The sequence below is a fragment of the Medicago sativa genome, chromosome 3, assembly GCF_051527215.1.
Source record: "Medicago sativa cultivar Bolivia chromosome 3, Bolivia_mono, whole genome shotgun sequence".
NCBI classification, from domain to species: domain Eukaryota; kingdom Viridiplantae; phylum Streptophyta; class Magnoliopsida; order Fabales; family Fabaceae; genus Medicago; species Medicago sativa.
In genome coordinates this window covers 15,875,368-15,903,045 of record NC_140751.1, presented here as the reverse complement: position 1 = coordinate 15,903,045, position 27,678 = coordinate 15,875,368, and the positions used below count along the sequence as shown (strand labels likewise).

General features: G+C 34.3%; 2 protein-coding genes, 1 long non-coding RNA gene and 1 pseudogene across 7 annotated transcripts in view; 3 read left to right on the top strand and 1 right to left on the bottom strand.

Annotated features, from left to right (window-relative positions):
• The window catches only part of LOC146936091 (putative disease resistance RPP13-like protein 1), a 106,616-nt gene that overhangs the window by 59,698 nt on the left and 19,240 nt on the right, over positions 1 to 27,678 (top strand). The window lies entirely within an intron of this gene.
• LOC146936088 (putative disease resistance RPP13-like protein 1) overlaps positions 1 to 27,678 on the top strand; it is an 88,870-nt gene that overhangs the window by 41,952 nt on the left and 19,240 nt on the right. The window lies entirely within an intron of this gene.
• Positions 1 to 27,678, top strand: part of LOC146936090 (putative disease resistance RPP13-like protein 1) — a 78,394-nt pseudogene that overhangs the window by 31,476 nt on the left and 19,240 nt on the right. The window contains exon 3 of the transcript XR_015030451.1: positions 4,682 to 9,172. The product of XR_015030451.1 is annotated as a putative disease resistance RPP13-like protein 1 (transcript). The remainder of the gene's footprint in view (positions 1 to 4,681; positions 9,173 to 27,678) is intronic.
• LOC146936093 (uncharacterized) lies at positions 10,275 to 12,342 on the bottom strand. The gene is made up of 2 exons (XR_015030453.1): positions 12,242 to 12,342; positions 10,275 to 10,466 (listed from the first exon to the last, which is right to left on the bottom strand). It is a non-coding gene; the product is annotated as an uncharacterized LOC146936093 (long non-coding RNA).

Sequence of the window (27,678 nt, the reverse complement as noted above, 5' to 3'; positions counted from 1 at the left end):
AAAAGATGGGAGACCGAAGGTGCCCTACGGCAGATTTTTGTACATGTAAAGACTCCACGCATCTCAGTATCTCCGATCAGTGAAGAAAGGCCTTCTGCACAGATAATGAACAAATACGGGGAAGGAGGATCCCCTTGACGAAGACCGCGCCCGGGAATAATAAGACCAACTTGTTCACCATTAACAAGCACAAAATAATCTACCGACTCAACACACATACTCATCCAGTGAATCCAACGATTATGAAAACCCATTTTAACCAAAACTGCACGCAAGTAATCCCAGTCCATTCGACCATAAGCTTTACTAATATCTAGTTTCAAAGCAATATACATGTCTTCACCTCGCGTCTTGGTCTTCATAAGGTGTCAGACTTCGATTGCTACCATAGCATTATCCAAGATTGACCTACTCGGAACAAAAGCAGACTGGTTATCGGAAATGCATTGAGGCAAGACATCATTCAACCTGTTTGCTAGCACCTTAGATATAATTTTATACAACACATTACATAAAGCGATGGGACGCCAATCATTCATGCTAACCTGCGTGGATCCTTTTGGAATGAGAGCAATGTTTGTAATATTCAAATCAGATGGAAATTGTCCCGTGTCTAACCAAGCACAACATACTTTGAAAATATCATCACTACATAAATTCTAGAAATGTTTATAAAAACCCGGGATATAGCCATCAGGACCTGAACATTTGTCCGTGAGTTTGTCATTATTAAGAGCTGAAATATAAGGGTTAATAACATCAATAACAGAAGAAAAATGACCTCCTTGCTTTTGAAAAATATTCACAAAATAATGTCGCGCTACGTCATGCAAACCTTGCTCATTAGTAATTTTATTCCCTGAATCATCATCAAGAGAAAGCATGCGGTTTCCCTTTTTGCGAGCCGTAGCCGAAGCGTGAAAAATTGTGTTTCTATCCCCATCTTTGTACTAATGAGTCTTTGCACATTGCCGCCAAAAAGTATCTTCTTGAGATAATACGTTTCCTTAACTCAAACATTCGAACTCCTCACTTGAAGACACCAACCATGTGTTGTGCAATTGTCTACGACAATCTTCAATGTCAATTTTTAATTAGTGACAATGGGTTTTCCGCCAAACAGACATGTCTTCTACGCACGAAGACAACTTCGGAATAAGAGTATGAGAATAGTACACCTTCCAGGAGTTAGTAACAAGCTCCTCAAACTCGGGTTCTAATTGCCATGCACTTTCGTAACGAAAATGGCGTGTATGATGCTGAGGCAGAGGTGTAGGAGAGCATTTTAACAAGATAGGATAATGATTAGATGCAGGTGCCACTAGAGTTTCAATAGTAGCATTCAGAAATAAAGTAAACCACAAATTATTAGCAAGTGCACGATCTAACCTTTCCTCCACCGCTCGTGGCGTACCAAGACTCTTAAACCAAGTGAAAGGATAACCTTCTATCGCGAGATCTGACAAACCTGAATCAATAACCGCTTGACAGAAGCCATTGATAAGCCACCGCGGTCTAGGGTTGCGCCCCCTCTTCTCACTTGCATCTAGGATATCGTTAAAGTCACCAAAAATGCACCACGAACCTACAAATTGATTAGAAAGTTGACAGAGAAAATTCTAAGCGGCAGTTCTACGACCTCCATTAGGATAGCCATAATAGCCAGTCATTCTCCAAGTACCAAGAACAGAATCCATAATCTCAACAGTGATATGATTATTAGAAAAATCAACAAGCTGACAGTTTAAGGAATTGCGCCAAAATAAAGCAAGACCCCCGCCTCTACCGGTGCGGTCTACATGAAGACAATAATCATAACCAAGCAAAAAATGAAGTTCTTCAATTTTATTTCGGTGAGCTAGTGTCTCACTTAAGAATAAAAGATCCGGATTGAAGAGCTGGATTAGGTACTTTAAGTTGGGAATTGTATTAGGGCTACCCACACCCCGACAATTCCACGCTACTAAACACATTTTCCTGGGCAGGCCTGATCATCAGGACCCGCCATTATATTTTGTTCATCATACAAAGGATTAGAAATTACATTCATTTCAGAATCCCCCTGAGCACTAATATTTGTTCCTATTACATCATTTCCCACAACCCCAACAGCAGCAAAGGAGGACTCCCCATTCTGAAGGGCAAGCACACGCTTTCTCTTCTTCAACTCCGAACTAGCATCATCAAGAATAACATCACCTTTGCTTGGAGGATGTTTAGCACCAGCAAAAGTGAAAGAAGCCGCAGGCAGGCCAAGCACAATAGAACGACCCTGGTGCAAGTTTGAGGCCGAAGTTCTTGTGGATGAGGAAGGAAGGAGCTGAATCTGACAGCCAACACCACTTGTGTCGTGTTTTGCTTGCATATCAGTTTGAGCAGCAAGGACATCATGTTTAATAGCATTGTCTACAACAAGCATACGGTCATTAAAATTATTCAAATTCACAACATAAGCATCAGTAGTGGTTCAGCCAGCGGAAGAACCAGCTTGAAAATTATTTTGGTTTGGCATAACATCAGGTATGGGGTCCTGCAACCACTTGTTGGTGGAAGCCTACCCTCTACGTGTCGTGACAGGCTTAAGTTCAATCCCCCAGTTGCACACACCATCATCTGAGTCCAATTCGAACAAGTCAGGACACACCTTGTCCGAATGTCCGAGAATGCCACACCTGTAACAAAAAACACTCAGTTTCTCATATTTATAAAGAACAGTAACATAAGAGCCATTGTTAGCACGAACTTTCCACTCTTTTTTCAATGGTGCAGTGACATCTATCCACACTTTAAGTCACATGTAAGAACTGTGAATGGTGTTAAGGCCATCATAGGTTTGGAGGACACCAAGAAAACTGATGATGCCTTGAGCTACCTTTGGTTGAATGAAACCAAAAGGCAGACCATGAACCTGTACCCATATGTCCATATAATTCAAAGGGAGAGTGATCGGAACAACACCTGGAGCAATGTGTTCCATGACTATATGAAAATTATCATATAGCTAGGGACCATCATCAAGGATGCGAGCAACATCTAGTTTGTGGTGGAACTGAAACAAAAATCGATCAGCATCAGACTTAATAATGGTTACACGTTTTCTAGGTTTCCAAGCACGGGACATGCGTTCACTGAAATAAGCTGCTTTGATTTCTCAATCAGCCAAAACACGGCCGATCAAACAAGAATCAAGGATGGGAGAGGTTTCAGTTTCAACGGTTAGGTTAAGGGTTAAACCCTCATCATCCAAAGTGAGGCCATCGATGTTAAGTTGCGTGGGATCCATGGAAACAGAAAGGAAAAGGATGACAGGGATGGAAAAGCACATGAAACAGACAAAGGCGAAAATAAAAAGGTAAAAACGCATATAGCAGCAAAACTGGGGTTAGGGTTTGTGAGGGATAGAGCACACTACACATGAGGAATCATATTTAAAGGGACGAAGAGAAGCATCTAGATCATGGATCAGATGAACAACAGCCTCTCACTAAGCAAGATTCGGCCCAGATGCAACGGCAGTCCAAGAATGGGTGCAGCTGAAACCCTAGGCGCTAGAAACCCTAGGAGAGAAAAAAAGCCTTTGTCAATCAGAAATAATTTATATTGGAAGTTTACCAACAAAATGTTATTAATTACACTTTAGAAAACAAATTACCAACAAATTTACGATACTAACATTCTACTTTAAACTATTAGCCCTTATACTTTTTTAGACTTTAGAAAACAAATTACCAACAAATTTACAATACTAACCTTCTAATTTGTTATTAAATTACACTTTAAAAAATCAACTCTTACATATTCTCATTCATTATAAACTTTATGCGTAAAAAAATTATTTAAAAAAAAAATCAACTCTTACATATTCTCATTCATTCAAAATGTGACAATCTAAAGGTGACAAATTGTCTCTTTAGTCAACTTAATATTATCTTTGGTATGTACCTTTTTTCAATGAAGGATGTAACTTTATTATTTACACGCAATTTTCTGTAAATAATTAAAAGACACAATTGATACATGTAACTTTTTCTTTTTTTGATACACGTTATTTTTTTTAACAAGCAAAAATAGTTTTACGTTATTAATCAATTATTATTGAAGTTTTAATTTTTGTTTTTTTGTTTTTAATTAGATAAAAGATTGTTTCAACCATAAATGAACACATATACTCCCGAAAGCTCTTCTTTAATTAATGCCCGTTATCTATTTTAGTCCAATCACTTGGTTGGACATTGTGTTTATTAGATACAATGAACCAAGAGTACAAAGTATATTAGAAAAATTCAAAAACCTAATTAAATGTCCTGAATTAATAATTTTAGCATATGAAGTTCAACTGGACTGTGTTTATGCAAGAATTATAGCGTATAAGCAAACAGAGAAATCACTCAAACTCTAATAAATATTTTGATTTCTAAAAACAACAGTGATAAAGAAATATAAAAGTCACAAATGATTTAGTTGCTTGCAACGAAGATAGTATATGCAAATATAGTTGTTATTATAACGGCATAATGTGTCATTAATTAAACAATCCATTATTTTTATTTAATTTACTAGAACTCTACACTTCATGTAAAATGTATGTTTTAAGTGTTTGCATTGATATTCCAACTATGTTTAGAAAGATAGTTCATGTTCCATTTTGCTTAACAGAAGATAACAGATTATATTTTTGCAGTGAGCCTCTTAGGATTTGACTACAATATCATGGCAGAGCTGATTGGTGGAGCATTTCTTTCGTCATTCTTTCAAGTCACTCTTCAAAGCTTAACCTCAAGAGATTTCAAAGACCTCTTCAATAAAAAGTTGATTAACAAACTTGAAATCACACTGAATTCTATCAATCAGTTGTTGGATGATGCAGAGACAAAGAAGTACCATAACCAAAATGTGAAGAATTGGCTTGATCGTCTAAAACATGTGGTATATGAAGTAGATCAATTGTCGGATGAGTTTGATACATATGTACAACGAAAGAGCAAGGTTCAACACTTCCTTTCAGCCTTCACCAATCGGTTTGAATCTAGGATCAAAGATTTGCTAGATGAGCTAAAATTTCTTGCAGAGCAAAAGGATGTGTTGGGATTGACACAAAGAAGTTGCACTAGTAATGAAGGTGCAGTGCAGTTAGCCTGCAATCCTCAAAAAGATTTCCAACTGCATCATTGGTGGATGAATCTTGCATATATGGTAGAGAGGGTGAGAAAGAAGAAATAATCAACTATTTGCTGTCATGCAACAAGGACAATGGCAAGCAAATATCAACAATCAGCATAGTGGGTTTGGGAGGGATGGGGAAGACCACCCTTGCTCAACTTGTCTACAATGACCAGAGGATGGAGAAGCATTTTGAACTTAAAGCTTGGGTCCATGTCTCAAAATCTTTTGATGTTGTTGGACTCACGAAAACAATTCTCAGGTCATTCCATTCTCCTGCAGACGGTGAAGACTTGGATCCACTCATTTGTCAACTACAAAAGACACTAACCGGAAAGAAATTTCTGCTTGTTCTAGATGATGTGTGGAATGGGAATGAGGAATGTTTGGAGCAATTACTACTTCCTTTTAACACTGGACTTTTAGGAAGTAAGATTATTGTGACAACACGTGACAAACATGTTGCATTTGTCATGAAATCTGACCATCAACTTCTTTTAGAACAATTGGAGGAGAAAGATTGTTGGAGTATATTTGTGAAACATGCTTTTCGAGGAAAAAATGTGTTTGAATATCCAAATCTTGAACCAATTGGCAAGAAGATTGTAGAGAAATGTGGAGGGTTGCCTCTAGCTGTGAAAATATTGGGGAATCTCTTGCAAAGAAAATTTTCTGAAGCTGAATGGTTTAAGATATTGAAGACCGATATGTGGCATGTATCGAAGGGTGGTGATGAAATTAACTCAGTATTGAGATTGAGTTACCATAATCTCCCTTCCAATCTAAAGCGTTGTTTTGCCTACTGCTCTATATTTCCCAAGGGTTTTGAGTTTGACAGGGATGAATTGATCAAGCTTTGGATGGCAGAAGGTTTGCTGAAATGTTGCGGAAGAGACAAAAGTGAAGAAGAGTTGGGTATTGAATTCTTGGATGATCTAGAGTCCATTTCATTTTTCCAACAATCACTATATTATCATAAGAGTATAGTCATGCATGATCTTGTCAATGATTTGGCAAAATCAGAGTCCCAAGAGTTTTGCTTACAAATTGAGGGTGATAGCGTGCAAGATAAATCTGAAAGAACACGACACGTTTGCTGCTCTCTTGATTTGAAAGATGGTGCGGGAATATTGAATCGCATTTCTAAGATCAAGGGATTACGCAGCTTGTTGGCAGTACCACGAGGCTATGATGACAAATGCTTCGTGATAAGCAACAATTTGCAACGTGATCTATTTTCAAAACTAAAATATTTGCGGATGTTGTCGTTATGTGGTTGTAAACTCAGAGAGCTATCAGGTGAGATAGGAAATCTAAAGCTTTTGCGATATCTAAACCTGACTGAATCATTATTTGAAAGGTTGCCTGACTCAATTTGTAAGCTGTACAAATTAGAGACACTGATACTGGAACATTGTTATGATTTAACTAAACTCCCTTCAAAATTTTACAAACTTGTGAGTTTACACCATCTTAATCTTGAAGGCTGTAAAATAAAGACAATGCCAAAGCAGATGGGCATGTTAAACCATCTTCAAACGCTGAGTGATTTTGTTGTGGGAGAGGAGAATGGGTCTAATATTCAGGAGTTGGGTAATCTCAATCGTCTTCAAGGGAAACTTTGTATTTCAGGATTGGAACATGTCATTAATCCTGAAGATGCCGCAGGAGCAAATTTGAAAGATATGAAACATGTAGAAGAAGTATATATGAATTATGGTGACAAATTCAACAACAATGGAAGAGAACTGGATGTCTTTGAGGCTCTTCAACCAAATAGCAACTTGAAGAAGCTCAACATCACACACTACAAAGGTAGTAGATTTCCAAATTGGCTAACGGGTTGTCATTTACCCAACTTAGTATCTCTTAAACTGAAGGGTTGTAGATGTTCCTGTTTGCCACCACTTGGACAACTCCCTTCTCTCAAGAAACTTTCCATTTATGACTGTGAAGGAATAAAGATCATTGATGAAGAGTTTCATGGCAATAATTCAACAATTGTTCCATTCAGATCCCTTGAAATTCTGCATTTTGATTCGATGTTGGATTGGGAGGAATGGTCATGTCTTGAAGGGTTTCCTTTGCTTAAAGAGCTTTCTATAATAAAATGTCCCAAATTGAAAAGCACCTTGCCACAACACCTTCCTTCTTTACAAAAACTGAAGATTAGTGATTGCAACAAGTTGGAGGAATTGTTATGCCTCGGAGAGTTTCCTTTGCTTAAAGAGATTTCTATATCCTTTTGTCCTGAATTGAAAAGGGCTCTGCCTCAACACCTTCGTTCTTTACAAAAATTGGAGATCAGTTATTGCAACAAGTTGGAGGCTTCAATTCCCAAGTGTGATAATATCATAGAGTTAGTTATACAGAGATGTGATATAATTTTGGTAAATGAATTGCCGACGAGCCTGAAAAAGTTACTCCTTCGGCAACATCGGTACACCGAGTTCTCTGTGGACCAAAATTTAATCAATTTTCTCTTTCTTGAAGCGTTGGAGTTGGATTGGAGTTGCTCTGTGAAATGTCGTTCTTTGGATTTACATTGCTATAATTCTCTTCAGAGACTTTCAATAAAAGGATGGGGCTCCTCCTCCTTGCCTTTATCACTACACTTGTTCACCAAACTTCATTATCTCAAATTGACCGATTGTCCAGAGCTGGAATCGTTTCCAATGGGTGGTTTGCCTTCCAACTTGTGGAACCTGGAAATATACAATTGCCCAAAACTGATTGGTTCAAGAGAGGAGTGGGGTTTGTTCCAACTCAATTCCTTGAAATTCTTCGAAGTTAGTGATGAGTTTGAAAACGTGGATTCGTTCCCAGAGGAGAATCTGCTGCCACCAACTATAATGTTTCTTAATTTGAATAATTGTTCAAAGCTAAGAATAATGAACAACAAGGGTTTTCTCCACCTCAAATCTCTCGAAACTCTATGGATTATCAACTGCCGTGTTCTTGAGCGCTTGCCAGAGAAGGAGGCTCTACCCAACTCCCTTTCTGAATTGTTGATTATTAATTGTCCAATAATAAAGGAGAAGTATGAAAAGGAGGGAGGAGAGCGTTGGCATACAATTAGTCACATCCCGAATGTGGAGATTGACTGGATTGAGCAGAAATGAGATGTTATGGGTCCCACTTTTGGTCTATAAGCCTCAAATCTCTTGGCATACAATTAGTCACTTCAAATCTCTCGAAACTCTATGGATTGGTTCGGAAGGTACGAACATAATTTTTATTTTGAGGGAAAAAGGTACGAACATATTATTAACCAAACCATTGCATCAAATCTCTTCGTTATTCTTCTTAATTTTATTTCCCTTTTTTATATTCTTATTTTTATAGACCAATTGTATGCCAAGAGATTTGAGGCATACTTTTGTTTCGAGAAGGAGGCTCTACCTTTAAAATTAATGTTACTTTCTACTTATTAATGGTGATTTTGCTCTATAAGCCCCCTAGATTGCTCAACCTCTAAAATAATCCAATTGGGAGTTACGTTCTGATCCAAAAAAAACAGAGATCGGGTCATAACTCTCGATAGATTTTGTGCAATACGGAGTTAAGATCTGTTAAATCTGAGGGTCCAATGCGAGAGGCTTATAAAACAATTCCTTAATAATCACCTTTCCTCTGTCACATGATTATTTGTCATATTTTAACATAAATCATCTGTTTTTCTTATTGATACTTTGAACTGGCTATGTTATATTCGGTATTAATTACGAGATGCTTAAGAAGTAAGCCAACTTGTGCCACTCTACAAAAGTCGTCTGACCCATGTGGACTGTGTTCTCTTCAGATTGGTGGATGCTGATTCTGCTGGTGAGACACTCCCAACCAATTCATCATCAGTGGCAAGGAGAGATTGCAGCTGAAGAACAAAGTAACTGCAAGAGCTTGTCCTGTCTTAACAGCCAAGTTTTCTAAATCAGCTTCTTCTGTTTGCTAACCTCCCGGACGTTTACGGAAAATCCAATACCTTTTCATGAATGCCTGTAATTATCGTGAGGTATGCCTGTCCCTTAAACAAGGTGTATTAACAATAAGAATTTATGTATCAATCTCATTTTCATTCGGTTTTAACACTAAATTAACCTTTTTTTTAAAGAAACTAAATTAGTTCACCCAAATTAGCACTAACAAACATAGTATTCTTTAACTTTTTTTGTAAAACACCTTACATCATTGTGATTGATATCAATCTTTCTGCATGTATTGCTGTCTTTAATTTTTTTAATAAAAAAATTGTGTTGAGGAAATTATCATGTGTGTAACAGCTATATATTAACTAGTTAAAGACCATACACTTCTATGGATCACGTAATATTGGGTAATCATACAAAAATATTTATGAATGTCTTTCAAAAATATTAATATTTCAAGGAATATCATTAATATTTCAAGGAATATTATACGAATGGAAGTTTTATTCCTAGGTATTTTTAAAATCATTGTTTGATTAATATTATGATATTTGCATGAACCTTTATAGTAGGGAGGTTAATAGGTAGTTATGTATAAACTTATTTTCATCTTATGGGAACTTTATTCTCATCCTTTTCTTTAGGAATATTTTCAATTCCCTAAAACATTTTAGGCTTAATTAATGATGTGGTCCCTTAAGTTATTTGTTGGTTACATTTTAGTCCCATAAGTTATTAACGTTACAATTTGGTCCCTTTAAGTCATCTTCCGTCAACCAAATAAATCTCTACCGTCAAAACCGTCAAGCCAATGTCTAAGATGGATACACATTGCAAGTTGTCACGTCACCGTTCACATGAGCCTATTTAATGTTTTGGCATAAGATTGACGGTGAGGATTTATTTGGCTAACATATACTAACTTAAGGGACCAAATTGTAACTTTAATAACTTATGGGACCAAAATGTAACCAACAAACAAATAACTTAAGGGACCAAATCATTAATTAAACCAACATTTTATAGTCAGGAGTAGCATTTAACAAACTTGTAAGGAACATATAAATACATATTTCTATCATTTTATTCATGAGAATCTATAAAAAAATTGAAACTAACCCTGTAACACCCATACCAGACGTATCTAGAAAGTCTAGCACGTGCGTTAATTTTAGTACTGGATACATTAAAATATACAACAATTAAAAACTTCGAATGAATAATATTTACATCAAGTTACGTTCGTATAAATTATAATACAACACAACTCATCCATACATAAAAATACATCCTTGATGTTCATAATGTCCTGCAGCTTTACGAACGAACCTTTGAAGTAATATCCATCCGGCTCCGAACATGCATAATCATCCTGCTTATCTGAAACAAATAAGGATTGGGATGAGACATAATGTCTCAGTGAGTTCCCCTAAATCCTAGGCTATAGGCAACCTCAAGGGGAAACCTACGGTCACCACGTGTCTACATTACAACCTAACGGTTGATTATACGTGTGTGGGGACTTGCATACTTAGACGGTTGTGCATACTAGAGCCGTCATAGATTCATCTTACTTGTTATAGGCTTACTATCATACGTGTCATGGCGGTCAAGGAATCCTAGAACCGCATTGCCAATACACGCTAAGTATCGAGGCCTAAACATAAAATAATCATGACACGATTCTAAACCGGACGATTAGGGGAAATCCTAAGAACGTCGTCGGTATCATATCCTTTACTAGTTCTATACATATCTTGCTCTCGTCTAATAGCATTTCATGCTCCTGTTCTTGCTCTTAAACATAATCATACATAGGCTCGATCATGAGCATAAACATAACATAAACATAATCAGAATAAACATAATCGTATCTAAGTTCATTCATTAGGTTAGCGTTGAACAAACATATTATCTTGATTCATTTTACGGATAGTCCCGGGTGGAGTAACCCCGAAATCAATCCCATACATGACCGATGTACGTACATCGGACTCCCTCGGTGTCGTACGGGTCCCTTGCGGCTTAAACCGTTCCCCTTAGGTCGAGAACCTCCCGTATCCCCCTGGCGTGGATAACAAGAGACACGAGCACCTACGTCTTGTTTACTCAGTGACATGCGGGTCCCTTACGGCTTAAATCGTTCTCATTATGAGAACCCCTTGTATCCCCCTGATGTGGATAGCAAGAGACATGTCACCTACACATATTAATCATGGTCTTGTCGTGCATATAAGTTAAACATATACATACTTGAGTATTTACCTCGGAACCTTAATCGAACCGATTAGTGGTAAACTCTTACTTGTTCATATTCATACCTAATCATGGTGGAGAGACTAACTAGTCAAACTACGGCTTACGTACTTACTAAACCATACTAGCTCTTGTGCGAAAAGATTACACTTCGCGTCTTATCATTCTAGGGATTCTTGCTATATTCTAGTTCTCGACTAGCTAAGCCGAGGCTCTACATACATTCCCTTCCTTAGTTCATTGCTATCCCGTCATACTTAAACTCTCTTGAGTCATCTTTGTGACCCATGTTAAATTGCCATGATTATCGGTTCAAGTTCTATGGATGATTGGCACATTTTTCTATTAATTCCGAGGACCCAAAATGCCATAGCCCAAGTAACAAACCATTTAGAAATTCAAAGATTTAACCAAGTCAAGATGGTTCCAGTTGTAAAATAAGTGAAAACAGTAAAAATATACGTCAACACGATCGCATCGGACCCCCACACGACTGGCCCCAAGCACCCGAGCACAAAACAACTCAAAAGTTGCCCTGTCAGGGGCGCCTGGCGCCAGAGAGTGGGCGCCTAGCGCTGGCCTCTCTGACTTTGGGCGCCTAGCGCCCTTGGTCAGGCGCAGCGCTGCGAACCTGCGTGTTTCGGCTGCGGGTTCGTGGCATTTTCGACCCAAAACTCCCATTTTTGATCCCCTAAATGCACCAACTCATTCCAAACATTGTTAACAAGTTTATGTACTCAAAATAGCTTACCAAAACATATATAAAATCATGTTCCATGGCAATTTATCATGTGATCACAAGTCATGGCTTTAGGTTCAATAAAATGTCATAAAAGCTAAACTAGCACAAACATGAATATCCAACCCCAAAGGTGGGTTATTCTACCTATAGAACTCACCTAGACAAGTTATTGTGATAGCTCCAAGCCTCTAGCTCAAGCAATCTCCCATCCTAGCTCTTGGCCTTGATTCTTCAACATCCATAACCTTAGATCATCACTGTAACGCCCTCCTTTTTATTTAATTATTTTAAATGAGTTTTAGAATATATTTATATGATTAGTGTGATTTATATGATTTTAGAGAAATTTATGAGACGTTTTGACTTATTTTATTGTTTAATAAAATAAGATTCGAAAATAAAATAAATATTAAGTTGTGGGGTTATTTTGTGTAGAAATATATTTGTTATTTGATGAAGAGATATATTTGTTATTTTGTGTAGAAATATATATATTATTTGGTGTAGAAATATATTTGTTATTTTGTGTAGAAATATATATGTTATTTAGTGTAGAAATATATTTGTTATTTTGTGTGAAAATATATATGTTATCTGGTGTAGAAATATATTTATTATTCAATGAAGAGGTATATTTGTTATTTGGTGTTAAAATATTATATACATATATATTTTGATGAAATATGCTATTATTGTTATATGGTGTATTATTATATATTTAGTGGAAGACTATATTTAGTAGAGAAATATTATTTATTAGAATATGAGGATTATTAGTGTGAGTGGATTTGAGGGTTGGAATAGAAAGAAGAATAAGTTGTTGGGCCTAAATAGATTTGGGAAGAATATTTTAGTATTATAAATAGAGAAGCTTAGGTTGGAAAGAGTTTACCTTAAACCGCTTTTTGGAAAAGAGAAGAACAAGAAAGAAGAGAAGAGAAGAGAAAAGTCAAGAGAAGAGGAGAATATCTTAGGAAAGAAGAACGCTGCTGCTGATTCAGGAATTAATCTAAGGTGAGGGTGAGACTATCTTGCATTAATATTAAGTTGTTAAATCATTAGATTACATCTAACAAGTTGGGGAGAGTTTGTGAGAATTTGAGAATTAGGGTTTTGAGAGAGATTTGATGATTAGATGATGAAAACTTGTTGAATTGTTGTAGAAATTGTGTACATACCTTAGATAATCCATAGGATGATTATTGGAAGTAGTTTTGAGGTTAGAACCATGAGATTAGGTGAAACTTGGAGAAAATCTGCATTCTGCCCGAATTTTGATATTAAAACTGGAATTGATCGGTGCCGAATTGGTCTTAGGTGTAAACACGAAAGTTGTAGGTATGGATGTTAGCTTTCTAATGCCGTTGGTCTCACGTCAAAACGATATATAGAAATTGAGTTATGGTCAAATTACTGCACGTAGGTCACAGTGAATTTTTATGGACTTTCAGCACAACTTTTCCGAATTTAAAATAAAAACTGGTATTGATCGGTACAGAATTGGTCTTAGGCGTAAACATGAAAGTTTTAGATAATTTTGTTAGCTTTCTTGTGGCTTTGGTTTGACGTGAAAATGATGTTTGGTCTGTGAGTTATGATGAAAATACTACAGGGAGGTCTTAGCAAAATTGTACGGTGACAGCATTCTCTGTTTCATGTTTTTGCGTTTTGTTCATATGTTTCTGTTTTGAATTGATCTTTGTTGTAAACATGAAAGTTGTTGATATTTGTGATATCTTTCCAGTAGCTTTGGTTTGACATGAAAATATGTTGTGGATAATTTATTATGTTTTTACAAAGATACTTAGTGAATTATTGTCGAAGTTTAAATACGATGTTATATGAAGTTGTTTATGATTGATGAATATGATGTTTTAAGATGTTGTTTATTATCATTTGATATTGTTATATTATGATATGACATGAATTATTTATGTGATCCATATGTTGTCAAGATGCTTAGATATTAAGATGTTAAGACGTTAAGATGATAAAAGTTGTTAAGTCGTCGAGTCGTTATGAAGTCATCAAGTTGTTAAGATGTTATGTTGTCAAGATGTCAAGATGTTAGGATGTCATAGATGTTCATGATGTTGTTTAAGTTGTCAAGTTGTAGGAAGATTGAGTCCATTGCATACTCATTAAAGTTGGGGGCTTGAGGCCCGGCAGCCTTGTGCTCATTAAAGTTGGGGGCTTTAGGCCCGGCAGCCTTGTGCTCATTAAAGTTGGGGGCTTTAGGCCCGGCAGCCTTTGTGCTCAAACTACGTTGGGGGCTTTAAGCCCGGCAGCTTTATGCTCACATGTTGAAGAGCCTAATTACGCTCATTTATGTTGTTGATTGGTACCACATGCATTTGCATATCAAGAAGTTTTAAGATGATTTAAGATGTGAAGTTGTCGAGTTGTCAAGTTGTGAAGTTGTCGAGTTGTCAAGTTGTGAAGTTGTCGAGTTGTTTAGATGTCAAGACGTCACGTTGATAAGTTATTAATGAAGTGCTATGATGAATGAAGATGAATGATTATGATGTTTATGTTGATGATGGATTATGATGTTATATGATTTATGATAAGATGTTACGTGAATTATGATATGATGATATGTGATGTTTTATGAATATATTTATGACGATACATGATAACGTTGTGTTTGTACTTAGGATGCTATAAGTTGATGTTTATAATTATGTGGATATATGGGATTGATTACGAATTTGATTATGAAGTTATTTTCGGTAATGCTATGTTTTGATAATGATACTTATGTGAATTACATGTTGATGCTTATGATTGATATTGATGCTATGTGATGATTGTTGGTGACTATTATTTGATGTCATATAATGATGTTTAAGATTAGTAATTGATGATATATGAAGATGTTTATGATTAGTGTTATGATAGTTTATGACTAATGTAGGAAGATTAATGATACTAGTTAAGGAAGTTTAAGTTGTTAGATATGATTAATGAATTATAAGATGTTTAAGTTGTTGAATGTACTTTATATGATTTATATGTTTAATATTATTGTTTGAGAAATCTCACCCCTCTGCTTGGAAATGTTGCTCTTCGTATGGGTAACTTGCAGGTAACCAGGATTAGTTGCGGTCGTGAGTGGACTCCTCACAAGTGTGTCTTAGGTGCTCTGATACGTAACGGGATGGGATTATGTCTTTACCTTCTGTTCCTTACGTATTACTTTATGAATCTTTCAAGAATTGATGTTGAACTAAGTTTTATGAAAATTTATATTGAGGCCCTTGTGCCAAAGATTATTTAAGTTGTCAAACTATTCCGCTGCGAAGTTTTAAAGATTATGTTGTTATATTTTTGAAGGATAAATTATTATTCCATTTACGTTTTTTAAGAAATGTGACATTCCGTTTTATGATGAAAAACTCTGATTTTATTTAAGAAATTTTTACGTTGGGAAAACGGGGTGTTACAATTGGTATCAGAGCAGGTTGGTCCGTCCGGCCAAGTAGATGAGTCGTTGTGTCGTGTCGTCATGTTTTCTAGTTAGTAGTTATGTTTTTATGTTTAACTGACCAACTTGATGTTGTTTTTGTGTTTTGTTTGATGAAGTAATGACTAAACTTATTTTCTATTGTGCTTGAATTTCGAGGACGAAATTCCTTTAAGTTGGGGAGAGTTGTAACGCCCTCCTTTTTATTTAATTATTTTAAATGAGTTTTAGAATATATTTATATGATTAGTGTGATTTATATGATTTTAGAGAAATTTATGAGACGTTTTGACTTATTTTATTGTTTAATAAAATAAGATTCGAAAATAAAATAAATATTAAGTTGTGGGGTTATTTTGTGTAGAAATATATTTGTTATTTGATGAAGAGATATATTTGTTATTTTGTGTAGAAATATATATATTATTTGGTGTAGAAATATATTTGTTATTTTGTGTAGAAATATATATGTTATTTAGTGTAGAAATATATTTGTTATTTTGTGTGAAAATATATATGTTATCTGGTGTAGAAATATATTTATTATTCAATGAAGAGGTATATTTGTTATTTGGTGTTAAAATATTATATACATATATATTTTGATGAAATATGCTATTATTGTTATATGGTGTATTATTATATATTTAGTGGAAGACTATATTTAGTAGAGAAATATTATTTATTAGAATATGAGGATTATTAGTGTGAGTGGATTTGAGGGTTGGAATAGAAAGAAGAATAAGTTGTTGGGCCTAAATAGATTTGGGAAGAATATTTTAGTATTATAAATAGAGAAGCTTAGGTTGGAAAGAGTTTACCTTAAACCGCTTTTTGGAAAAGAGAAGAACAAGAAAGAAGAGAAGAGAAGAGAAAAGTCAAGAGAAGAGGAGAATATCTTAGGAAAGAAGAACGCTGCTGCTGATTCAGGAATTAATCTAAGGTGAGGGTGAGACTATCTTGCATTAATATTAAGTTGTTAAATCATTAGATTACATCTAACAAGTTGGGGAGAGTTTGTGAGAATTTGAGAATTAGGGTTTTGAGAGAGATTTGATGATTAGATGATGAAAACTTGTTGAATTGTTGTAGAAATTGTGTACATACCTTAGATAATCCATAGGATGATTATTGGAAGTAGTTTTGAGGTTAGAACCATGAGATTAGGTGAAACTTGGAGAAAATCTGCATTCTGCCCGAATTTTGATATTAAAACTGGAATTGATCGGTGCCGAATTGGTCTTAGGTGTAAACACGAAAGTTGTAGGTATGGATGTTAGCTTTCTAATGCCGTTGGTCTCACGTCAAAACGATATATAGAAATTGAGTTATGGTCAAATTACTGCACGTAGGTCACAGTGAATTTTTATGGACTTTCAGCACAACTTTTCCGAATTTAAAATAAAAACTGGTATTGATCGGTACAGAATTGGTCTTAGGCGTAAACATGAAAGTTTTAGATAATTTTGTTAGCTTTCTTGTGGCTTTGGTTTGACGTGAAAATGATGTTTGGTCTGTGAGTTATGATGAAAATACTACAGGGAGGTCTTAGCAAAATTGTACGGTGACAGCATTCTCTGTTTCATGTTTTTGCGTTTTGTTCATATGTTTCTGTTTTGAATTGATCTTTGTTGTAAACATGAAAGTTGTTGATATTTGTGATATCTTTCCAGTAGCTTTGGTTTGACATGAAAATATGTTGTGGATAATTTATTATGTTTTTACAAAGATACTTAGTGAATTATTGTCGAAGTTTAAATACGATGTTATATGAAGTTGTTTATGATTGATGAATATGATGTTTTAAGATGTTGTTTATTATCATTTGATATTGTTATATTATGATATGACATGAATTATTTATGTGATCCATATGTTGTCAAGATGCTTAGATATTAAGATGTTAAGACGTTAAGATGATAAAAGTTGTTAAGTCGTCGAGTCGTTATGAAGTCATCAAGTTGTTAAGATGTTATGTTGTCAAGATGTCAAGATGTTAGGATGTCATAGATGTTCATGATGTTGTTTAAGTTGTCAAGTTGTAGGAAGATTGAGTCCATTGCATACTCATTAAAGTTGGGGGCTTGAGGCCCGGCAGCCTTGTGCTCATTAAAGTTGGGGGCTTTAGGCCCGGCAGCCTTGTGCTCATTAAAGTTGGGGGCTTTAGGCCCGGCAGCCTTTGTGCTCAAACTACGTTGGGGGCTTTAAGCCCGGCAGCTTTATGCTCACATGTTGAAGAGCCTAATTACGCTCATTTATGTTGTTGATTGGTACCACATGCATTTGCATATCAAGAAGTTTTAAGATGATTTAAGATGTGAAGTTGTCGAGTTGTCAAGTTGTGAAGTTGTCGAGTTGTCAAGTTGTGAAGTTGTCGAGTTGTTTAGATGTCAAGACGTCACGTTGATAAGTTATTAATGAAGTGCTATGATGAATGAAGATGAATGATTATGATGTTTATGTTGATGATGGATTATGATGTTATATGATTTATGATAAGATGTTACGTGAATTATGATATGATGATATGTGATGTTTTATGAATATATTTATGACGATACATGATAACGTTGTGTTTGTACTTAGGATGCTATAAGTTGATGTTTATAATTATGTGGATATATGGGATTGATTACGAATTTGATTATGAAGTTATTTTCGGTAATGCTATGTTTTGATAATGATACTTATGTGAATTACATGTTGATGCTTATGATTGATATTGATGCTATGTGATGATTGTTGGTGACTATTATTTGATGTCATATAATGATGTTTAAGATTAGTAATTGATGATATATGAAGATGTTTATGATTAGTGTTATGATAGTTTATGACTAATGTAGGAAGATTAATGATACTAGTTAAGGAAGTTTAAGTTGTTAGATATGATTAATGAATTATAAGATGTTTAAGTTGTTGAATGTACTTTATATGATTTATATGTTTAATATTATTGTTTGAGAAATCTCACCCCTCTGCTTGGAAATGTTGCTCTTCGTATGGGTAACTTGCAGGTAACCAGGATTAGTTGCGGTCGTGAGTGGACTCCTCACAAGTGTGTCTTAGGTGCTCTGATACGTAACGGGATGGGATTATGTCTTTACCTTCTGTTCCTTACGTATTACTTTATGAATCTTTCAAGAATTGATGTTGAACTAAGTTTTATGAAAATTTATATTGAGGCCCTTGTGCCAAAGATTATTTAAGTTGTCAAACTATTCCGCTGCGAAGTTTTAAAGATTATGTTGTTATATTTTTGAAGGATAAATTATTATTCCATTTACGTTTTTTAAGAAATGTGACATTCCGTTTTATGATGAAAAACTCTGATTTTATTTAAGAAATTTTTACGTTGGGAAAACGGGGTGTTACAATTGGTATCAGAGCAGGTTGGTCCGTCCGGCCAAGTAGATGAGTCGTTGTGTCGTGTCGTCATGTTTTCTAGTTAGTAGTTATGTTTTTATGTTTAACTGACCAACTTGATGTTGTTTTTGTGTTTTGTTTGATGAAGTAATGACTAAACTTATTTTCTATTGTGCTTGAATTTCGAGGACGAAATTCCTTTAAGTTGGGGAGAGTTGTAACGCCCTCCTTTTTATTTAATTATTTTAAATGAGTTTTAGAATATATTTATATGATTAGTGTGATTTATATGATTTTAGAGAAATTTATGAGACGTTTTGACTTATTTTATTGTTTAATAAAATAAGATTCGAAAATAAAATAAATATTAAGTTGTGGGGTTATTTTGTGTAGAAATATATTTGTTATTTGATGAAGAGATATATTTGTTATTTTGTGTAGAAATATATATATTATTTGGTGTAGAAATATATTTGTTATTTTGTGTAGAAATATATATGTTATTTAGTGTAGAAATATATTTGTTATTTTGTGTGAAAATATATATGTTATCTGGTGTAGAAATATATTTATTATTCAATGAAGAGGTATATTTGTTATTTGGTGTTAAAATATTATATACATATATATTTTGATGAAATATGCTATTATTGTTATATGGTGTATTATTATATATTTAGTGGAAGACTATATTTAGTAGAGAAATATTATTTATTAGAATATGAGGATTATTAGTGTGAGTGGATTTGAGGGTTGGAATAGAAAGAAGAATAAGTTGTTGGGCCTAAATAGATTTGGGAAGAATATTTTAGTATTATAAATAGAGAAGCTTAGGTTGGAAAGAGTTTACCTTAAACCGCTTTTTGGAAAAGAGAAGAACAAGAAAGAAGAGAAGAGAAGAGAAAAGTCAAGAGAAGAGGAGAATATCTTAGGAAAGAAGAACGCTGCTGCTGATTCAGGAATTAATCTAAGGTGAGGGTGAGACTATCTTGCATTAATATTAAGTTGTTAAATCATTAGATTACATCTAACAAGTTGGGGAGAGTTTGTGAGAATTTGAGAATTAGGGTTTTGAGAGAGATTTGATGATTAGATGATGAAAACTTGTTGAATTGTTGTAGAAATTGTGTACATACCTTAGATAATCCATAGGATGATTATTGGAAGTAGTTTTGAGGTTAGAACCATGAGATTAGGTGAAACTTGGAGAAAATCTGCATTCTGCCCGAATTTTGATATTAAAACTGGAATTGATCGGTGCCGAATTGGTCTTAGGTGTAAACACGAAAGTTGTAGGTATGGATGTTAGCTTTCTAATGCCGTTGGTCTCACGTCAAAACGATATATAGAAATTGAGTTATGGTCAAATTACTGCACGTAGGTCACAGTGAATTTTTATGGACTTTCAGCACAACTTTTCCGAATTTAAAATAAAAACTGGTATTGATCGGTACAGAATTGGTCTTAGGCGTAAACATGAAAGTTTTAGATAATTTTGTTAGCTTTCTTGTGGCTTTGGTTTGACGTGAAAATGATGTTTGGTCTGTGAGTTATGATGAAAATACTACAGGGAGGTCTTAGCAAAATTGTACGGTGACAGCATTCTCTGTTTCATGTTTTTGCGTTTTGTTCATATGTTTCTGTTTTGAATTGATCTTTGTTGTAAACATGAAAGTTGTTGATATTTGTGATATCTTTCCAGTAGCTTTGGTTTGACATGAAAATATGTTGTGGATAATTTATTATGTTTTTACAAAGATACTTAGTGAATTATTGTCGAAGTTTAAATACGATGTTATATGAAGTTGTTTATGATTGATGAATATGATGTTTTAAGATGTTGTTTATTATCATTTGATATTGTTATATTATGATATGACATGAATTATTTATGTGATCCATATGTTGTCAAGATGCTTAGATATTAAGATGTTAAGACGTTAAGATGATAAAAGTTGTTAAGTCGTCGAGTCGTTATGAAGTCATCAAGTTGTTAAGATGTTATGTTGTCAAGATGTCAAGATGTTAGGATGTCATAGATGTTCATGATGTTGTTTAAGTTGTCAAGTTGTAGGAAGATTGAGTCCATTGCATACTCATTAAAGTTGGGGGCTTGAGGCCCGGCAGCCTTGTGCTCATTAAAGTTGGGGGCTTTAGGCCCGGCAGCCTTGTGCTCATTAAAGTTGGGGGCTTTAGGCCCGGCAGCCTTTGTGCTCAAACTACGTTGGGGGCTTTAAGCCCGGCAGCTTTATGCTCACATGTTGAAGAGCCTAATTACGCTCATTTATGTTGTTGATTGGTACCACATGCATTTGCATATCAAGAAGTTTTAAGATGATTTAAGATGTGAAGTTGTCGAGTTGTCAAGTTGTGAAGTTGTCGAGTTGTCAAGTTGTGAAGTTGTCGAGTTGTTTAGATGTCAAGACGTCACGTTGATAAGTTATTAATGAAGTGCTATGATGAATGAAGATGAATGATTATGATGTTTATGTTGATGATGGATTATGATGTTATATGATTTATGATAAGATGTTACGTGAATTATGATATGATGATATGTGATGTTTTATGAATATATTTATGACGATACATGATAACGTTGTGTTTGTACTTAGGATGCTATAAGTTGATGTTTATAATTATGTGGATATATGGGATTGATTACGAATTTGATTATGAAGTTATTTTCGGTAATGCTATGTTTTGATAATGATACTTATGTGAATTACATGTTGATGCTTATGATTGATATTGATGCTATGTGATGATTGTTGGTGACTATTATTTGATGTCATATAATGATGTTTAAGATTAGTAATTGATGATATATGAAGATGTTTATGATTAGTGTTATGATAGTTTATGACTAATGTAGGAAGATTAATGATACTAGTTAAGGAAGTTTAAGTTGTTAGATATGATTAATGAATTATAAGATGTTTAAGTTGTTGAATGTACTTTATATGATTTATATGTTTAATATTATTGTTTGAGAAATCTCACCCCTCTGCTTGGAAATGTTGCTCTTCGTATGGGTAACTTGCAGGTAACCAGGATTAGTTGCGGTCGTGAGTGGACTCCTCACAAGTGTGTCTTAGGTGCTCTGATACGTAACGGGATGGGATTATGTCTTTACCTTCTGTTCCTTACGTATTACTTTATGAATCTTTCAAGAATTGATGTTGAACTAAGTTTTATGAAAATTTATATTGAGGCCCTTGTGCCAAAGATTATTTAAGTTGTCAAACTATTCCGCTGCGAAGTTTTAAAGATTATGTTGTTATATTTTTGAAGGATAAATTATTATTCCATTTACGTTTTTTAAGAAATGTGACATTCCGTTTTATGATGAAAAACTCTGATTTTATTTAAGAAATTTTTACGTTGGGAAAACGGGGTGTTACAATTGGTATCAGAGCAGGTTGGTCCGTCCGGCCAAGTAGATGAGTCGTTGTGTCGTGTCGTCATGTTTTCTAGTTAGTAGTTATGTTTTTATGTTTAACTGACCAACTTGATGTTGTTTTTGTGTTTTGTTTGATGAAGTAATGACTAAACTTATTTTCTATTGTGCTTGAATTTCGAGGACGAAATTCCTTTAAGTTGGGGAGAGTTGTAACGCCCTCCTTTTTATTTAATTATTTTAAATGAGTTTTAGAATATATTTATATGATTAGTGTGATTTATATGATTTTAGAGAAATTTATGAGACGTTTTGACTTATTTTATTGTTTAATAAAATAAGATTCGAAAATAAAATAAATATTAAGTTGTGGGGTTATTTTGTGTAGAAATATATTTGTTATTTGATGAAGAGATATATTTGTTATTTTGTGTAGAAATATATATATTATTTGGTGTAGAAATATATTTGTTATTTTGTGTAGAAATATATATGTTATTTAGTGTAGAAATATATTTGTTATTTTGTGTGAAAATATATATGTTATCTGGTGTAGAAATATATTTATTATTCAATGAAGAGGTATATTTGTTATTTGGTGTTAAAATATTATATACATATATATTTTGATGAAATATGCTATTATTGTTATATGGTGTATTATTATATATTTAGTGGAAGACTATATTTAGTAGAGAAATATTATTTATTAGAATATGAGGATTATTAGTGTGAGTGGATTTGAGGGTTGGAATAGAAAGAAGAATAAGTTGTTGGGCCTAAATAGATTTGGGAAGAATATTTTAGTATTATAAATAGAGAAGCTTAGGTTGGAAAGAGTTTACCTTAAACCGCTTTTTGGAAAAGAGAAGAACAAGAAAGAAGAGAAGAGAAGAGAAAAGTCAAGAGAAGAGGAGAATATCTTAGGAAAGAAGAACGCTGCTGCTGATTCAGGAATTAATCTAAGGTGAGGGTGAGACTATCTTGCATTAATATTAAGTTGTTAAATCATTAGATTACATCTAACAAGTTGGGGAGAGTTTGTGAGAATTTGAGAATTAGGGTTTTGAGAGAGATTTGATGATTAGATGATGAAAACTTGTTGAATTGTTGTAGAAATTGTGTACATACCTTAGATAATCCATAGGATGATTATTGGAAGTAGTTTTGAGGTTAGAACCATGAGATTAGGTGAAACTTGGAGAAAATCTGCATTCTGCCCGAATTTTGATATTAAAACTGGAATTGATCGGTGCCGAATTGGTCTTAGGTGTAAACACGAAAGTTGTAGGTATGGATGTTAGCTTTCTAATGCCGTTGGTCTCACGTCAAAACGATATATAGAAATTGAGTTATGGTCAAATTACTGCACGTAGGTCACAGTGAATTTTTATGGACTTTCAGCACAACTTTTCCGAATTTAAAATAAAAACTGGTATTGATCGGTACAGAATTGGTCTTAGGCGTAAACATGAAAGTTTTAGATAATTTTGTTAGCTTTCTTGTGGCTTTGGTTTGACGTGAAAATGATGTTTGGTCTGTGAGTTATGATGAAAATACTACAGGGAGGTCTTAGCAAAATTGTACGGTGACAGCATTCTCTGTTTCATGTTTTTGCGTTTTGTTCATATGTTTCTGTTTTGAATTGATCTTTGTTGTAAACATGAAAGTTGTTGATATTTGTGATATCTTTCCAGTAGCTTTGGTTTGACATGAAAATATGTTGTGGATAATTTATTATGTTTTTACAAAGATACTTAGTGAATTATTGTCGAAGTTTAAATACGATGTTATATGAAGTTGTTTATGATTGATGAATATGATGTTTTAAGATGTTGTTTATTATCATTTGATATTGTTATATTATGATATGACATGAATTATTTATGTGATCCATATGTTGTCAAGATGCTTAGATATTAAGATGTTAAGACGTTAAGATGATAAAAGTTGTTAAGTCGTCGAGTCGTTATGAAGTCATCAAGTTGTTAAGATGTTATGTTGTCAAGATGTCAAGATGTTAGGATGTCATAGATGTTCATGATGTTGTTTAAGTTGTCAAGTTGTAGGAAGATTGAGTCCATTGCATACTCATTAAAGTTGGGGGCTTGAGGCCCGGCAGCCTTGTGCTCATTAAAGTTGGGGGCTTTAGGCCCGGCAGCCTTGTGCTCATTAAAGTTGGGGGCTTTAGGCCCGGCAGCCTTTGTGCTCAAACTACGTTGGGGGCTTTAAGCCCGGCAGCTTTATGCTCACATGTTGAAGAGCCTAATTACGCTCATTTATGTTGTTGATTGGTACCACATGCATTTGCATATCAAGAAGTTTTAAGATGATTTAAGATGTGAAGTTGTCGAGTTGTCAAGTTGTGAAGTTGTCGAGTTGTCAAGTTGTGAAGTTGTCGAGTTGTTTAGATGTCAAGACGTCACGTTGATAAGTTATTAATGAAGTGCTATGATGAATGAAGATGAATGATTATGATGTTTATGTTGATGATGGATTATGATGTTATATGATTTATGATAAGATGTTACGTGAATTATGATATGATGATATGTGATGTTTTATGAATATATTTATGACGATACATGATAACGTTGTGTTTGTACTTAGGATGCTATAAGTTGATGTTTATAATTATGTGGATATATGGGATTGATTACGAATTTGATTATGAAGTTATTTTCGGTAATGCTATGTTTTGATAATGATACTTATGTGAATTACATGTTGATGCTTATGATTGATATTGATGCTATGTGATGATTGTTGGTGACTATTATTTGATGTCATATAATGATGTTTAAGATTAGTAATTGATGATATATGAAGATGTTTATGATTAGTGTTATGATAGTTTATGACTAATGTAGGAAGATTAATGATACTAGTTAAGGAAGTTTAAGTTGTTAGATATGATTAATGAATTATAAGATGTTTAAGTTGTTGAATGTACTTTATATGATTTATATGTTTAATATTATTGTTTGAGAAATCTCACCCCTCTGCTTGGAAATGTTGCTCTTCGTATGGGTAACTTGCAGGTAACCAGGATTAGTTGCGGTCGTGAGTGGACTCCTCACAAGTGTGTCTTAGGTGCTCTGATACGTAACGGGATGGGATTATGTCTTTACCTTCTGTTCCTTACGTATTACTTTATGAATCTTTCAAGAATTGATGTTGAACTAAGTTTTATGAAAATTTATATTGAGGCCCTTGTGCCAAAGATTATTTAAGTTGTCAAACTATTCCGCTGCGAAGTTTTAAAGATTATGTTGTTATATTTTTGAAGGATAAATTATTATTCCATTTACGTTTTTTAAGAAATGTGACATTCCGTTTTATGATGAAAAACTCTGATTTTATTTAAGAAATTTTTACGTTGGGAAAACGGGGTGTTACAATCACCCCAACCTCAAATCATCCTCTTTGAGCATGAAGGAATCATCTCATGCACAATTTTATGCTTCCCCTTCCAATTCAACCCAAAACCCTAACTTCTTGAGATTCTCTTAGTGGGAAGGAGGAGTAGTGATAACATCTCAACCCAAGCTTCCAAGCACCACAAAATCTTGAGGAACACTTATACAACATGTCTCTTGATTTGGCAGAAGTTTTGAGAAGAATTGTGGAAGAGAAGAAGAAGGAGGTGGCGTGGGATTTAGAGAGAAGGAGGAGAAAATTTCTCAAAGAAAACCTAGAGAGAGAAAGAACAATTGATAATGAATAATTTTGGGCCAAATCCACTTAAATACCCCTTTTTGCGTGAAAGTACCATATCGCCCTTGCCTTAAACGTGTTTAGCTTGACTCTGGTACATAAGTCCATACTTTACTAACATCACTCAAAAATATCATCCATTGTACATAACATACTTCACCATAATTGTTTTCTATGACTATTAGTCCTCTGATACGTTTGTCAGATAAAGTTCCTTAAGCTGATGAGTGGGATGTTACATTCTACCCCCCTTAAAGAAATTTCGTCCTCGAAATTTTAGAGATCGACTACCAATCATCATGACAGAAACTTACCATCTTTGGTCTGAGCCATACATACTCTATTCATACTTACTCATAGAGTTCGTCGTAGCATGTCCTCATCTTGTTTCTTAACCCATATGCAACTGAACATAACCTTCTTGATTTTAATATTACCCAAACTTAGAGTTTTCTTATCATATCATGATTCAGAACTTACCTTGCTACACACAGACTTATTGTCTCGGACTCGTATCTTACCCACTTAACATAAACCATTCATATAGGTATCTTTTTATAAACATGAACACTCAGGATTTGCCTTTTAACTGGGATCCTACGGAAACCAGGTTTGCCCTGCAGTGCTTACTTGTAACTTTAAAACATATTTCATACATACATCTTATCATGAATACATAATCTTACTGTACCTTGAGGCACATGCTTCTTACTTGTATTACTCATGTAAATGATTCCATGAATCTCTTATCTCTTTTCAGAGCCTTAGGAAATCTTCTGATTTCATCGCAATTCCATTGCATCTTATCACACCCGAATTAATGGGTAACTCATATAGCTTGACATGAAAAAGTGAAATCAACTCACCACTTCATCTGACAATCCACTAACCAATATTATGGTTCACATACTCGTGAAACTTACTAGTAATTCCACTTGCACTTACATCGTATACTCTTAACACAATTCCGTGTATCCCACATGATATTGGCTTCATACGAACATTGTCGTTTTCATAACATGTACATACTTTCAAGTTCCATCTCTTGCTAAATGATAACGATACGTGTTCTAGAATCTTTCTTGAAGAAATTTCCTTAAGCTCTGGTATTCAGGTTCTTGGAACGAATATATATATACATGACTAAAATATATTATCATTCCCAAAACTGAATTTGTAATAGCACCACAGAACCACCAGACGAGTTTCTATATTTTGAAAAAAAAGATTTAACAACTCGCCCCAAACTTGTCCATAACAAGTTGATCCTGAAGTTTGTACGCCTTAAGTGAGTTTACTTACGACGTATCTTATCAGTTTTGAAAAAGTATAATTTCATGAGTTTAAATAAAGTATCGTTCCCAAGTTCCATAATACCAGTCTCAACTTTTAAAAACTTTAAAATCATGGCTTAGCATATTTTAAAAAGTATCGTTTTCACTCAACAAGTATTGCATAAGGAAGTATGATTCTCATTGCACAACTCGAGAGTTGCATCTCCTTTCATAATAACATACTTAACTCCGAAGGTAGATTCTTACATTCTTAACTGATATACATAGTTTATACATGTATTACTGCATAACATAAACCATAGACGATCCTTGGCCCACTTGACGGTAACTTGTTCCTCTTCTTCAGGAAC